Source organism: Amblyraja radiata, chromosome 31, assembly GCF_010909765.2.
Source record: "Amblyraja radiata isolate CabotCenter1 chromosome 31, sAmbRad1.1.pri, whole genome shotgun sequence".
Classification (NCBI taxonomy): Eukaryota; Metazoa; Chordata; class Chondrichthyes; order Rajiformes; family Rajidae; genus Amblyraja; species Amblyraja radiata.
The window spans coordinates 25,525,186-25,539,425 of NC_045986.1; the positions used below are offsets into that span (position 1 = coordinate 25,525,186).

The following is a 14,240-nucleotide window of genomic DNA, read 5'->3' on the forward strand; positions in this document are numbered from 1 at the left end:
GTGTTCTATGCAGGATTCCAGCATCTGCAGTTCCATGTGCCTGCAGGCTATGGATGAAGGTCTGGTAAATGGAGTGAACATGTACGTGTACTTGACAGTTAATATTGACTTGGTGGGCCAAAGGGCCTCGTTCCCATGTTGTATGGCTCTACCATTAAGCGGGGAGGTCACAGTCTACAAGAAGACCAATGTATAGGCAAAACAAGGGCATGAAGTCCCTTGTGAGAGGAAAAATAGGGTAACAGTGCAGAACATGCATGTTGGAGAGACAGTGCATGAGGAAGGGCTGCAGATTCCTTCAGCACCGAGGCCTGCCCTGGCAAGCTGGGGCCCGCACAAGCCAGAACGGTTGCACTTCAACAGGGGAGGGATTGGAACCACTTCAACAGCGAGTTGGTGCTTGTGTATTTATGGAGGATTCAAATGATTCTGGCAGCGACATGAAAATATGAGTGCAGATTGAGAAAAACGAGAAGCAAAAGCTGGAAACAGACATTAGACGTTGCCTTGTGAGGAATAGTTAAAGAAGAGCAGGTGTGGAAGAGCAGCCGTCTGGGTTTACAGATGAGATCGTGACAGAGATAACAGGCAGCCGTAATATTGATTAAAGGAACAATTGGGGTTGTGGGGAAAGATAGTACGCTGGAAGAATCACTAAATGAGGGTAGAGGTTTAAACGACAGACAGAAAGGAGAAATACAGCAAAAAAGCTGCAGATGCTGAAAACCCAAGATAAAAGCAGATGTTAGAATTTACCAGCGGAGTATTTCATTCACCCTGCATGACAATTGTTCATAAAAGGGACAGAAAGGAATTATAGGCCAGTCAATCCAATCTGTCAGTGGAAAGGCTCTTGAAAAAACTTCTGGAGGACAGTGGTAAAAATAATTTAAAAAAAGTAATATTGTTCGTCCCTCTCTTTTCTTATATTTGTAACGTGAAGGGAGATAGATGGGAGGTGAAGGCATAAATCTAAGATAGTTGGTAGGTGGAGGTGTAGAGAGATATTCTCACCCAGGGTGCGGTTGGAATCTGGAACTCATCAAACTGAGGGGATGGTTGAGGCAAAGGTTTGTTCCGATGGCGCAAGAATCTGAAGAGCCTCCCTTCTGTTTGCATCTTGCCCCACACGTTGACCCCCCCCCCCCCCCCCCCCCCCCCCACCCCACCTCTACCCTCGCTGGTGGGTACCCATCACAGGCCCTCCAGACCTTTGAGGCTCTCCATGTTAACTTCCTCCCCAGCTCCCCAACGTCTGACAGTAAAATCTCATGCCTGCTCTCTCCATATCCTTGTTATCAACTGATAATTGTTGAATATTCATCCAGGCCCAAGCGTTATTCAAAGATATCCAAACTACTGTAGAATTGGTCATCTGTAAAGAATTAGTTCAATTGGTCTCAATTTCACTGGGTTAGAAAGGGAAAGGTTACATTGCACAACTGTTATTAATGAATTATATTATTGAATATTATCTGTGAGTTATTGCGTTTATGGCCTTGTTAAGCAGCAGCATGGAAAAATGTCATTGTTTCATTGCTGGTAGAGTCATCAGGTCATACAGCGAGGAAACAGGCCCTTCAGCCTAACTTGCCCATGCTGACCAACATGCCCCATCTACACTAATCCCACTTGTTTGTGTTTGGCCCATATCCCTCTAAACTTATCCCATCCATGTAGCTGTCTAAATGTTTCTTAAACGTTATGATGGTCCTTCGTACATATGATAATTAGACACTGTTGACTCACAAAAGACTCAACGTAAATCTCCTCTTCAGGTGAATATCCAGTGATCCGTTACTTGGCTGTGATGCTTCTTTGTTGAATGTGCTGGATAGTTTTCTATGGAGTTTGTGCTCGTTCTCCCTGTGACCATGTGGGTTTTCTCCGGGTGCTCCGGTTTCCTCCCACATCACAAAGACGTGCAGGTTTGTAGGTTAATTGGCCTCTGTAAATTGTCTGCCGTGTGTTAGGAGGAGTGGATGAGACGGTGGGATAACATAGAACTAGTGTGAGCAGGTGATCGACTGTTAGCATGGACCCGGTGGGCTGAAGGGCCTGTTTCCATACTATCTCATTAAAATTTAAAAAATGCAACCCCAGGACTAGTTCTGTTATCCCACTTTTTCATCCACTCTACAACCTCTGCTTGGTGAAGAATGGGAGAGAGTTCCACTGCCGTGGCCTGGGCTGGTGTGGGGGCAAGAAGGAATGGTTAATTACCCAACCAACAGGCTTGGGTCCGTGGGTCAGGCAGCATCTGTGGAGGGAATGGTATGTGTATGTCCATTTCATCCACAGATGTTGCCTGATCTGCCGAGTTCCTCCAGCACTTTGTGTTTTGCTCCAGATTCCAGCATCTGCAGTTCCTCGTGTTGCCAACAGGTTTTATTACAGGCCTATAATACAACTTTTGTGCTTATCTGAGTGATGTTAAGAAGCATTTTCCCTCCGTCTGGGCAAGAAGTGTCTTTGTGTGTGGAGCATTCCTGTGTGCTGTGTGCTGTCGAGGAGTGGGAACTGGTAGCAAATGATTTTGATTAAGGTTTCAAGTTCTCTCTGCGTCCTCTGCACACTCTGTATCTGGAGAGCGCGTCACCCCCTGCGGCCACAAGTAATAGACTACGCACACTGACTTATTGGATCCAAACGAGGTTTTCTCGAGATCTTTCGGGTCTCCTCTGTGGTTTGAATGAAACGTGAAAGAAAGTCAAAGTACAAAGAGTGACAAGGGCAGTCGGTGGTGCCTGGGGCTACGCTGTTTGCAGCACTGATAGCCCCGGCTTTAGAAGCCTGGCCTCCACACTATCAATCAGCCCCTGTGATCTGCAGTGAGTGCGGAGAGAGGGTGTGAGGGAAAGGACGAGCGGGAGACCAGGCACACAATCCAGCCGTTTAAAGATCTTTAAGCATTGAACGCTTGGGGCAATATCTGAGAGAGAGAGAGAAGGGTGGGGGCAGGGCTATGGTTTAAAGAAACAATTGGAAACTGGGTCTAAATGTGACAACAACTGCATTGAGGGGAATAATTTGCACATCAGATTACAATGGAATCTGTGACCGAGCTGATGGCAATGAAAGGAGGGCCCATGTTGCAGCTTTACAGGACGGGCTGAGTGACTGACAAATGGAGCTAATTTCATGACTTTTAATCCCTTCACATTCATATTACAGTTTGCTGATGGAAGCTGATTTCGTAAAACTCAGTTTAACCCTTTGGCGTATCACAAGGAGCGAGCACAAAATGCCACCTCTCATCCTCATTCAGCACCCACTCCCATAGCACTCTCCCACTGGGCGACACAGCACCCTCTCCCATAGCCCTCACCCACTGGGTGACTCAGATCGCACTCACGGACACTCTGGTCCCCCTGCTGAGTGGCTGAGTCAGCATCCGAGGTCACACACCCACCATAACATTGCACGGAATGGAAACAGGCCATTTTGGCCCAATTTGTCCATGTGATCCATACTAACCCCATCACCTAGCACTTGGTCCACGGGCCTCTATGTCAAAGCAATTCAAGGGTTTGGCTGGACACTTGCTAAATGCTATCAGTGACATTGCTTCAGATGCTACCCGGCTCATCATGGGTACTGACCTCCCCACCATCGAAGGGATCTACAGGGGGTGCTGCCTCAAAAAGCCAGCTAATGTCGTCAAAGCCCCACACCACACTGGCCACACTCTCATCTTGTTCCTACTGACAGGAAAAAGGTACAGGAGTCTGAAAACCAGGTTCAAGAGCAGCTTCTTGCCAGCGATCATTAGGCTCTTGTACACTTCACAACCCTAACTTCAGTAACTATGATCATCAATGGACTGTCTTTGTTGCACAACGGACTTCGCTTTTAAGTGATGGTATTTTTAATGATTGTATATTTATCCGTGCGTCATTGCGTATTTGTGCCGGTTTGTTAAGCTGCAGCAAATAGGAATTTCATTGACAATGCACCTGGGTAAATTCTAGCCTTCACTTCCATTGAAACCTTCCTTTCTTTCCACAGTAATATTCCTGCCAATATTTAGTGAGAGCACCTCCCGAAAACACATTGCAGCCGGTCCTGAATGAACAATCTCACGCAACAAACAGATACCCATCTTGACGAGTAGACCAGGAGAGGCAGCGCAGGTGAGCAGTCACTCCGTGTCTAATCCAAGTTCCAGAGAGAGAGAGAGAGAGAGAGAGAGAGAGAGAGAGAGAGCTTCACTAGGTTTGTCACCAAGTTGTACCTGACTCAACCGGTGAACATTTCCCCCGAATTATTACAGGTGATAGTACAGGAAACAATCTGAAGAAACTTCACGCAGTTAATAGAAATTAAAGGTTTAGTGATTCCCAGGTGGAGAACCCAGGAATGGGACTGGGAGGAGGTGTTAGGATATCTTTCAGCCCAAATAAAGCAAATTCATGAGCTTCAAAATAAATTGTGCTGTGTGCAATTATGGGGATTTTCACGCCTCATTCAATCTGTTCTAATTAATGGACCAGGACTGGACAGCGCTTGTGACTGAGCCTTGCTGGCTTGTGTCTGGCACAGAACAGATGACAGAGATGATTTCTATCTGGTCTCCATGTCACTTGGCTAATTGGCTGCAGGGAGTTAATGAAAAGTGAAAAGCTGCAGAAGGAAGGTATGGCGAGGGAATTGAAGGAAGCGGAAGGAGTGGGCAGGGGGGGAAGGGAAGAGGTGAGCGCAGGGCATTGGGAAAGGGTGAGGGGATGAAGGAGAGAGGAATGAGGAGATGGGAAGGGGAGGTAAAGGCCACTGAGTGGAAACAGGGAAGCAGAGAGCAGATTGGAGGGAAGGAAGGTGGGAGAGGATGATGGGAGAGGGGTGTGAGGAAGATAATGGAGGGATGGGGGGGATGGGAGAGAGGAGAGGAAGAGAGGAGGAAGAGGAAAGGAGGGAGGAGAGGCGAGATGAGAGGGAGGGAGGGAGGAGGGGAAAGCGAAAGAGAGAGGGGATGGGATGAAAGGGAGAGAGAATGGGAGGGAAAGAGGGAGAGGTGAAGGGGAGATGGAAGAGAGGGAGGAGGGAGAAAGGAGAGGGAGGGAATGATAGGGTGTAGAGGGAGAGGGGATGGGAGGATGAGAGGGAGATAGGGGAACGGAAAGGGAGGGGACAGGATAGAAGGAGGAGAGGGTGGGAAGGTTACAACCATGGGTAGGGTTAGAGTGTGCAGAGGGGAGGAGGGTGTGGTCAGATAGGGGGAGGATGAAGAGGGGTGATCTTCAGAGGACTTGGGTCCAGGTGGGGCATAGCATAAACTTAGTCATGAAATGTCCCAGGAAATGGTGTACTGTACTACCAGCAGGAAGTGAATGGGGTTAAGGATATGCTGACAGGAATTGGTTAGAGGAAGCAAAGAAAGAAGGGTCAGTATTTGCTGGTGATCGGGACTGAATGTTAAACGTGGTTTGTATGAAACCTTCTGCCTTCCGTGTGCAAGAAGTCATCTAACTGCCTCTGCAGTCACTTTACTTTAGACTTTAGACATAGAGCACGGAAACAGGCCCTTCGGCCCACTGAGTCCGCACCGACCAGCAATCACTATTGTGACAATAACACTATCCTACACACTAGGGACAATTTTACCGAAGCCAATTAAACTACAAAACCTGAGCATCTTCAGAATGTGGGAGGAAACCGGAACACCCGGGGGAAATCCCACAGGGTCACAGGGAGAACATACAAACTCCATACAGACCGGAGTCAGGTTTGAACCCAGCGCTGGAAGGCAGCGACTCTACCCCTGTGCCACTGAGCTGCCAGTGATGTGATTAGGGTGAGCACCCAGCATGCCCCCTCTGGAACCCCAGTCCTTCGAAGCAACAACGAGAATGTATTCTAGATGAGTGGCATCATCCCTCCCGACTGCTAAAGATAATAATGTAATATTGTTGGATAATTGGATGAATTACACACCTTTCATAATATCTCATCAGTTTGAATTTATATGGAGTCTTAAACATGGTAAATTGGCTCAACAACAGCACGTCAAACAAAGTAGAACACTGAGCTTGCGATATTAGGATGAATATTCAGCGGCTTGATCAAAGGCATAGGTTTGAAGAAGGTAGTGAGCTGGGGGGTAATTAAAAGCTTTGGACCTCAGAAGTTAGATGAAGAGGAGCATAAATTAAAGTGAAGTTCAGAACTGGAGGAGTACAGAGTTGAAGATAGACAATAGACAATAGGTGCAGGAGTAGGCCATTCGGCCCTTCGAGCCAGCACCGCCATTCAATGTGATCATGGCTGATCATCCCCAATCAGTACCCCGTTCCTGCCTTCTCCCCATATCCCCTGACTCCGCTATCTTTAAGAGCCCTATCTAGCTCTCTCTTGAAAGCATCCAGAGAACCCGCCTCCACCGCCCTCTGAGGCAGAGAATTCCACAGACATGAGAAATCTGAAAGAAGTTGGAAAAACGGAGGAGGAGGTGGTGGTTACGATGAGGAGAGGGGTGGAGATTACAGAGGTGAGGAGGTGTTTGAGGTCACAGAGATGGGGAGGGCGGTGGAGGGTTGCAACGGCATCCTATCATTGGTCATTGGCCTCATTTTGCTGTCAAAGAGAGCAGGCTCGTGTACATCTCTGTTCCCTTCAACCCACTACTGGAGGTCATGCTCTCAGCAGCCTCATCCCTGAGGTCAGTATCTAACCCTCCAGATCACCCACTCCTCCTTTAACAAACTGTTGGTTGCCTATCCCAGTGTCAGTTCTACATGTTTCAGCATAGATCTTTTCAGTGCTTTTGCCGTTGATTGTATTCCTGTTTCTGTGGTCTGGTGCTGATTATTATGGGCACCACATCAAACAGCCCAGATGTATTTGGAAGTCTCCTGGTAAAATTGTCCCTGAACTGTGGAGGATTAATCTTCCCTGGTCCTGGGTCCTGTGATCAATACCCCGGAGTGAAGGCATGATCAGGGATCATTACAAAGCTGCATGTTGTCCACAGAGACTTAGAGCAGTGGGAGAGACACAAGTCTGCTCAGCAATCCCTCTCTCTCCCCATCCATCATTAGATATAGCAGTGAACACATTCACCAGAGCCCCTGGTGTAAATACAGTGTGTATGAAAATAATAGCCGGTTGTCGAGATGAATGTAGTTCCTCTCATTGGGCTTGTGTAGAGATAACGAATGAGAGAACAGGAGAGGGACAGAGAGAGAGAGGGAGAGAGAGAGAGAGAGAGAGGACTGAGATAAACATTATCTTCGACCCTAGGGTGAGATTTTGTACCCCAGAGAATGGAGCACAGAGCAGCTGTTTCTCAAACATTTTCTGTTCGTGTTTGTGATGCAGTAATGACAAAAGGAATCTGGTGTATTAATTAAGATACTGTGTGTGTTACTGTACTGATAGAGCTGACACCAAACACCCCAGGGCTCACGAGAGGAATGCTTCACTCAGTGGGGTACGGAGAGAGAAAAAAAAAACTGCGAGCAAGATCCCAGTTTCAAGCTGTGGCAGGAAACAGGTTAGTCAATCTCTTCTGGGCTGGGGGTTGGGTTCAGAATTTGTTTAAAACGCACCCAAATTCGTGGGAGAATCTTTAGGGATTTTAGCCGCTAAACACTGTTCTGCAACTCTTGGTGGATCAGAAAATGACTGTGGACGGTGGGCAAAACAGGTCGGTAGCTTGCAACGAGGCCAGCACTCCTCTGTGTGACTGATGATCACATGTGATGAGGGGCCATTTAGTTTGGGGTCTGGACTCCAGGGAGCGTCAGGACCTCGGGGACATCAAACGCTGTTTTTGTTCGTGATGACAGACCAGCCACTTGTACTTTCCATTTGGGAGAAGGGAGCTCAGTAAGTTGCAAAAAACTGCCTCCCGATTGACTCTCACCCTTTTCCTGCTGCCATCTGCAGAGAGATCCCCCCTCCCCCCCCCCCCACTAAGTGCAGTGTCTGAATGTGAAATTGTCAGCATATTTTGAGGTTTACTGAGATAACAACACTGTAACAGCTGCTTGCTGTTATAAACTATGACCGATTAATGGGAGGTTAATATTTCACATTAAGAATTCATTTCAAAAAATCTCTGATACAAATGTATTTTGAAAAACTGTCAGCCCCCGAATTCGGATTCACTAACAAGTATCAGAAAACACTTTCATTGCACAGCTTGCTAGACATTTGATCAGGGAGCAAAAGCGCTGGGTTTAACAGTGAAGGGCACGTTTGCTATGGATCTACGACACAGTTTGAAGGGAGGGGAAAAAAACTGTGCAGGTTGTGAGTGGCAAGCCGTTTTAGGCGAGAATAGTGGGTAAGAGACAAAGTGAGAAATGTCAAAGCAAATTGCTGTTGACAGAGTTAATAACTGCACCTTACAGACATAATTACATGTAAATAAATAGTGAAATAGGCTCAGCTGGAGTCTGTGAAGACAGGCAGCCACTTGGAGCAGGCACCAGCTGAGAATTCTGAGTGGGCACTGGGTTAACCCAGTCAGTGCCACCGCTGTGGAGGTGGGATTTTTTTAACTCTGCGAGTGCCAACGCTGAGTGTGTACAGGTTTAACCCGATGAGTGCCTACTGTGAGTGGGCAAGGGTTTAACCCGTAGGCACAACACAAGGTGCTGGAGGAACTCGGCGGGTCAGGCAGCATCCCTGGAAGGAATGGACAGGCGATGTTTTGGTTCGGGACTCTTCTACAGACTGACCCAATAGCTGCAGAATCAGACGAGGCAGAGATAACCTTGAGAATGCTGCCATAACGAGGTGCAGCTTTAACCATTACAGTGTTGACTCCAGTGGACACTGGGTGCCAACTTTTTGAATGGTGATTTTTCTGGGCTTGAGCCAATTCCGCACAGGTTTAACCCGGTCAGTGCTGGCTATGAATGGGCACGGCCTTAACCAGTGAATTTTGATCTTGAGTGGACACTTGTTTAACCCTGAACGTGCAGTCCGTAAAGTATTTTTTTAACCCTGAGAGTGCCAAAATAAACATGTTTAATTAAACAATGCCAATTCTGAGAGACTAGATTTAATCCAGAGTGCTGCTTCAAAATGTACATTAGTTTAAGGAAGCCATCAGTGATCTACCTCGGAGACTGCTGGTGTAGGTGTACGCATGGACACGTACAGGCAACTATGTTCACCCACACAAATAAACAGATTCAAATAGGAAGCACAGTGGCGCAGCTGGTAGAGTTGCTGCCTCCCAGTGCCAGAGACCCGGGCTCGATCCTGACCCCGGGTACTGTCTATGTGGAGTTTGCACGTTCTCCGGTGACGGCGTGGAATTCCTTCATGTCCTCCGGTTTCCTCTCGTAGTCCAAAGATGTACAGGTTTTTTATGTGAATTGGCCTCTGTAAGTTGCCCCCAATGTGTAGGGTGTGGATGGGAGAGTGGGATAACATAGAACTAGTGTGAATGGGTGATCGATGGTCAGCCTGGACCCAGTGGATCGAAGAGCCTGTTTCCATGCTGTACCTCTGAACTAAACTCAATTCTTACTCATGCTCACTCATATTCATATGCTGCAAGTGCTAAAAGATAAATCCACATATATAAACACGTGTAAGTTAATTCAGAGCTTTTGAACGTAATTACACAAGGACACCAAAGCAACCCAGCTGTGAACATTTGCAGACATGCATACACTACACATTTCTGAGTCACAATCACATTCCTTCCCACTCCCATGTACATTACATGCACATTCATTCCCAGCACAACCCACTCACACTGCATATCTTCACAGAGTGTGCCTTACACCTGATGTATACTGGGCAAAGTACAACAGGAAGTAAAGGTCATTCTTATACACAAGTTAGGTCAGTCATTCTGCTGATCCCTCTCTATACATTGCCTGAAAAAGTAGAGGAAGAGAGTCCATACTTTCTTTATCCCCAAAGGGATTTGATCACTACGTCAGGTGGAAAGCAACACCAGGCTGCCTGGACACAGGGAACTGCAGACGCTGGAACCAGTAGCAAAACACAAAATGCTGGAGGAACTCAGCAGGTCAGGCAGCATCTGTGAAGAAGGGTCCCAACCCAAAACATCATTTGGCCGTTCCCTCCACAGATGCTGCCTGCCCCGCTGAGTTCCTGCAGCACTTTGTGTTTTACACTTGGCTGCATGGGATGAATGCAGGCGTGGGGGAATAGATGAATAGAAGAAGGGCTGGCACAGGCCTGATGGGCCGAAAAACATCTATCTGTGAGCCAGAGTCCATGCTTTTGGAATGAGGGGAAAGTGTCTGACATTGTGCTTGTTGTGATCTTGCCTAGATTGTGAAAGACCAAATAATCTAGCAGCCCCGCGCCAAGCGAAGGTAGTGAAGAACAATGGTGGATTACTCTGTGGTTCAGCCCCATTGTAAGCACAGGGTGAGAAAAGGAAGGAGCCAGGGCTCGCAGGAGAGCAGGGATTAATTACAGGGCCCGCCCCTGTCAGTCTGGTATTTGTAACTAACGGAAAGCACATGCGGCCAATTGACCTCTCCTTCTTGAGTAGGCTTTCGATATCTGTCTGGTTGTCACCACGTCTAATGCCTCTCGAACAACAGGCAGTGGGTCAGGCGTGTCAGAGGGGTGGCTGCTTACTGCGGCTCTGGGAGAGGGGACGAGAGAAGGATTGGGAGGCAGTGGGGGGGGATTGGATGAGGAGGATGGAGAGAAGGGGGGGATCGGGAAGAACGAGGCAGGAGGGAAGGACTTAGGAATGAAGGAAGAAAGAAGAATGAGGGAGGCAGGAAGGGGAAAGATGGGGAGGGAAAAGGAGGTTGTAGCACTTGGTGGAAGAGAGAGAGAGAGAAAAAGAGGGGAGGAGAGAGGAAAGAAAGGGAGAGGGGATTGGAGAGAGGGAATGAGAAAGAGTGAGAGGGTGAGAAAGAAAAAAGGGAAAGTGAGAGAGAGGGAGAGAGAGGGAGAGAGAGAGAAAGGGAAAGAGAGAGGGATGGAGAGAGGGATAGGGGAGAGAGAGATAGGAAGAGAGAGAGGGAAGGGTAAGAGAGGGAGAGAAAGCGAGGGAAGGTGAGAGAGAAGGAGAAGGAGAGAGAGAGAAGGGGAGAGGGAGAGAGAAGAAATGGAGAGAGAGGAGACAGAAGGAGAGGGAGAGAGAAGGAGAGGAGAGAGAGGAGAGGGATAGGGAGAGTGAAGGAGAGGGAGGGAAAGAGAGAGTGAGAGAGAGAGAGAGAGAGAGAGAGAGGGGGAGTGAGAGGGAGAGGGGGAGTAAGAGGGAGAGAGAGATATAGGGGGAGAGTGAGAGGGAGAGAGAGAACAAGAGAGAGAGAGAGAGAGGGAGAGAGAATGAAAGAGTATCAAGCAGAGTTTGGGAATCACGGAGTGCTGATTTGGTGAGGCTCCACCGCCTGCTGTTTCTTCGTCTTGGCATTTACGTTGACAAAACTGCTCACTGCATTAATGAAGTGGAAGCACTAAGTGCAGAACAGAGCGGGGAACGTTTGTACCAATACCACAGAGCTTCACCGGCGACAACAGTAACCAGAATTTAACCTGACAAATAGAAGAGGAGGCAAAGATTTACAAAGGGAAAGCAGGAGAGACCGGGACAGGAAGGTACGACCCATCTTTCTCCAGCCCACTATGTCCCCTCAGTACTGGTGCTTCAGAACACTTGATGTACCTGACGTGAAGTATTGCCAGTGATCTGAAGCTGCTACACTGAGTTCTCTACCGCAGACATGGATGTTACTGTAATTCCACAGACTGGCCAGCTGCTGGTGTGATGGGTTGTGTACAATGCCAGGGTTTCTGCTCTTATCTTCCACAGACACTTGCCAGGAATAACTGAAAAACCACTCGCTCAGACTGGCAGAGCTTGCGAAGTGTGCCTGAGGCAGCGGATCAAAGGGGAGCAAACGACTCTCTCATTCCCTCGCTCCGCGCTCACCGGCTTGATAGCGGCTCAGGAAACATCAAATGCAACCCGTCTCCCTCCAACTAATCATCCCAGATTCAAATTACAAAGATTCACACGTTTCTCTCTCTTGCTATTTATCTGACAAAAAGAATTATAAATCTGGCCACTTGTCTCCCGATGGTGAATCCATCCATCCAATGAAGGATATCCGTTCAGAAGCATTAAGGTAGCCGACAGTTGGTTACAAGTGGTTATGTCAGGAAGTGTTCAGGACAATGGGAGCAGAGTGACTCTGACAGCTTTGGTCCTGCACATCTTTACCCAGTTCCAGGGACTCTCACTGGACAAATCTCCACTCCCCACCCTATCTCCCAATGGCCGTGACTGCCAACCTCCACTGTATCAATTCTAGCGTTGGTTCAACTCCAACGCCTGCCACCCTCCAACCATGAGGTGAGAAAAAACTTTTCCACCCAGAGAGTTGTGAATTTATGGAATTCCCTGCCACAGAGGCCAGTGGAGGCCAAGTCACTGGATGGATTTAAGAGAGAGTTAGATAGAGCTCTAGGGGCTAGTGGAATCAAGGGATATGGGGAGAAGGCAGGCACGGGTTATTGATAGGGGACGATCAGCCATGATCACAATGAATGGCGGTGCTGGCTCGAAGGGCCGAATGGCCTCCTCCTGCACCTATTTTCTATGTTTCTATGAAGGGGGGGGCGGGGGTTGGTCAGAGTTATTCCCAATCTTGAGGATCTCAGGGGAATTTTGGAAGGTGCCTCGAAATATACGTCCAGCTTCAAGTCATCCAGCTAGTATGGTAATCTGTGTCTTAGAAAGTGAGATGGAGAGTGAGAGTTCTCCCTTACTGGGATGGATAACTCAGCAATGGGTTTGTCACTGAATGCAGAGCAGACAGCACACCATTATGACTTACCCCATCCAACAGTGGAGAGGGGCAGGTGAGGACAAGTGTTGAACTAGTTCTGTTGGTGCATGCACGCACCAGAACTGACCCCATGGAAACTGTCTTGGTTTTTGTTCTGTCCCGGACAGAAACCCACAAACCCCCCCCGTGATATCTCACCTGTTCTTCGTCTGTGGGTCCTCTTCTCTCTCACCTTAAACACGGTTCCCCACTCTAACCACCATTCAGGGGTTCTCCAAAAACTCCGTTCCACCCCTCCCCTCCAAGTCTCCCCTGGGTCCTTCACATCCTCAGACACCCCCCCCCTTCCCCCCACACACAGGCATGGAAGTAAGTGGGGTGATCGAACTACTGTGGACCATCGACAGGAGACAGAGAACGGCTTCACTGACGTCGGGACCAACAATCCCCATGACGTGTGTAAGTATTTTTTTCCACTCTTCTCATGTGTATTCCTTGAATATACTCGTGTATAGTATGATCTGATTTAAATGAATAGCACACAAAAACTAAAGCTTATCACTGAACCTCAGCACCCTGACAATAACAGACTAATACCAATACCAAATACTGACTAAAATCTGCTTCTCATTTTAATTTCAAAATCATTCCTGGGTTCTTGCTCCTGTGAATAATCACCTTCACTCACAGTCTTTCTCTCTCTCTCTCTCTCCCTTTTTTTTTTAAATTCTTTTTTTTTAATCAAAAAACGTATTCAATGATTAAAAAATAATATTTACACTACAATAAAACAAGCCAGAACCCAGCACCATAATACAATACAAACATATATCCATAATAAACCACTATACAACTATGTTACAATCCTTATTGAGGATACATTCAACACCCTGCGGAGCCCAGCGGTCCCGGAACTCCCGCAGGGTGCCCGTGGACAGGGCGTATTCCCTTTCTAACCTCACCCGGGCATCCCTCTCTCTCTCTCTCTCTCTCTCTCTCTTAGTGGGGTTGCCTCTTTCTGTACATCTCTCTCCCCTGTGATTCTCCCTGTCTCCCGCTGCCTGACTGCCTGTCGTAGAATCTCTCCTCTCGTCAATCCCCTGTTTTGGACGTTGTTCAAATAAGTCACACAAAGGCATTTGATTTCAACATTGCACAGTTTAAGGGGAATGTTGCGCTTATCAACTTTACAAGATGCCTGTGTGGCTGCCCACTCACGGAGAAACAGTAGCATGGATGGAGTGAGAAAATATCACTGGGATTACTGCTTTCCAAAAAAAATTGGGAATCGTTCCAAGAGACAGTGGAAGCCGAAGAAAGGAACTTTCAACCAAGTGCAAGAGTGGAGTGAGGAATCTGTGAAAAGTATTTAACAGTCCCCCGAGGACGGAGGGAAGCTTAGCTTTCCATAGTCCTGCCATACGATCACGATGATGTCTCATGCCATGTGGCTGCAGCAGAGTCCTGCCAAGTTAGAGAGCAGACATTGTTCGGACC

The 14,240-nt window shown here is 47.8% G+C and overlaps 1 protein-coding gene across 5 annotated transcripts in view; it reads right to left on the reverse strand.

Annotated features, from left to right (window-relative positions):
* The window catches only part of pax7 (paired box 7), a 127,694-nt gene that overhangs the window by 19,913 nt on the left and 93,541 nt on the right, over window positions 1–14,240 (reverse strand). The window lies entirely within an intron of this gene.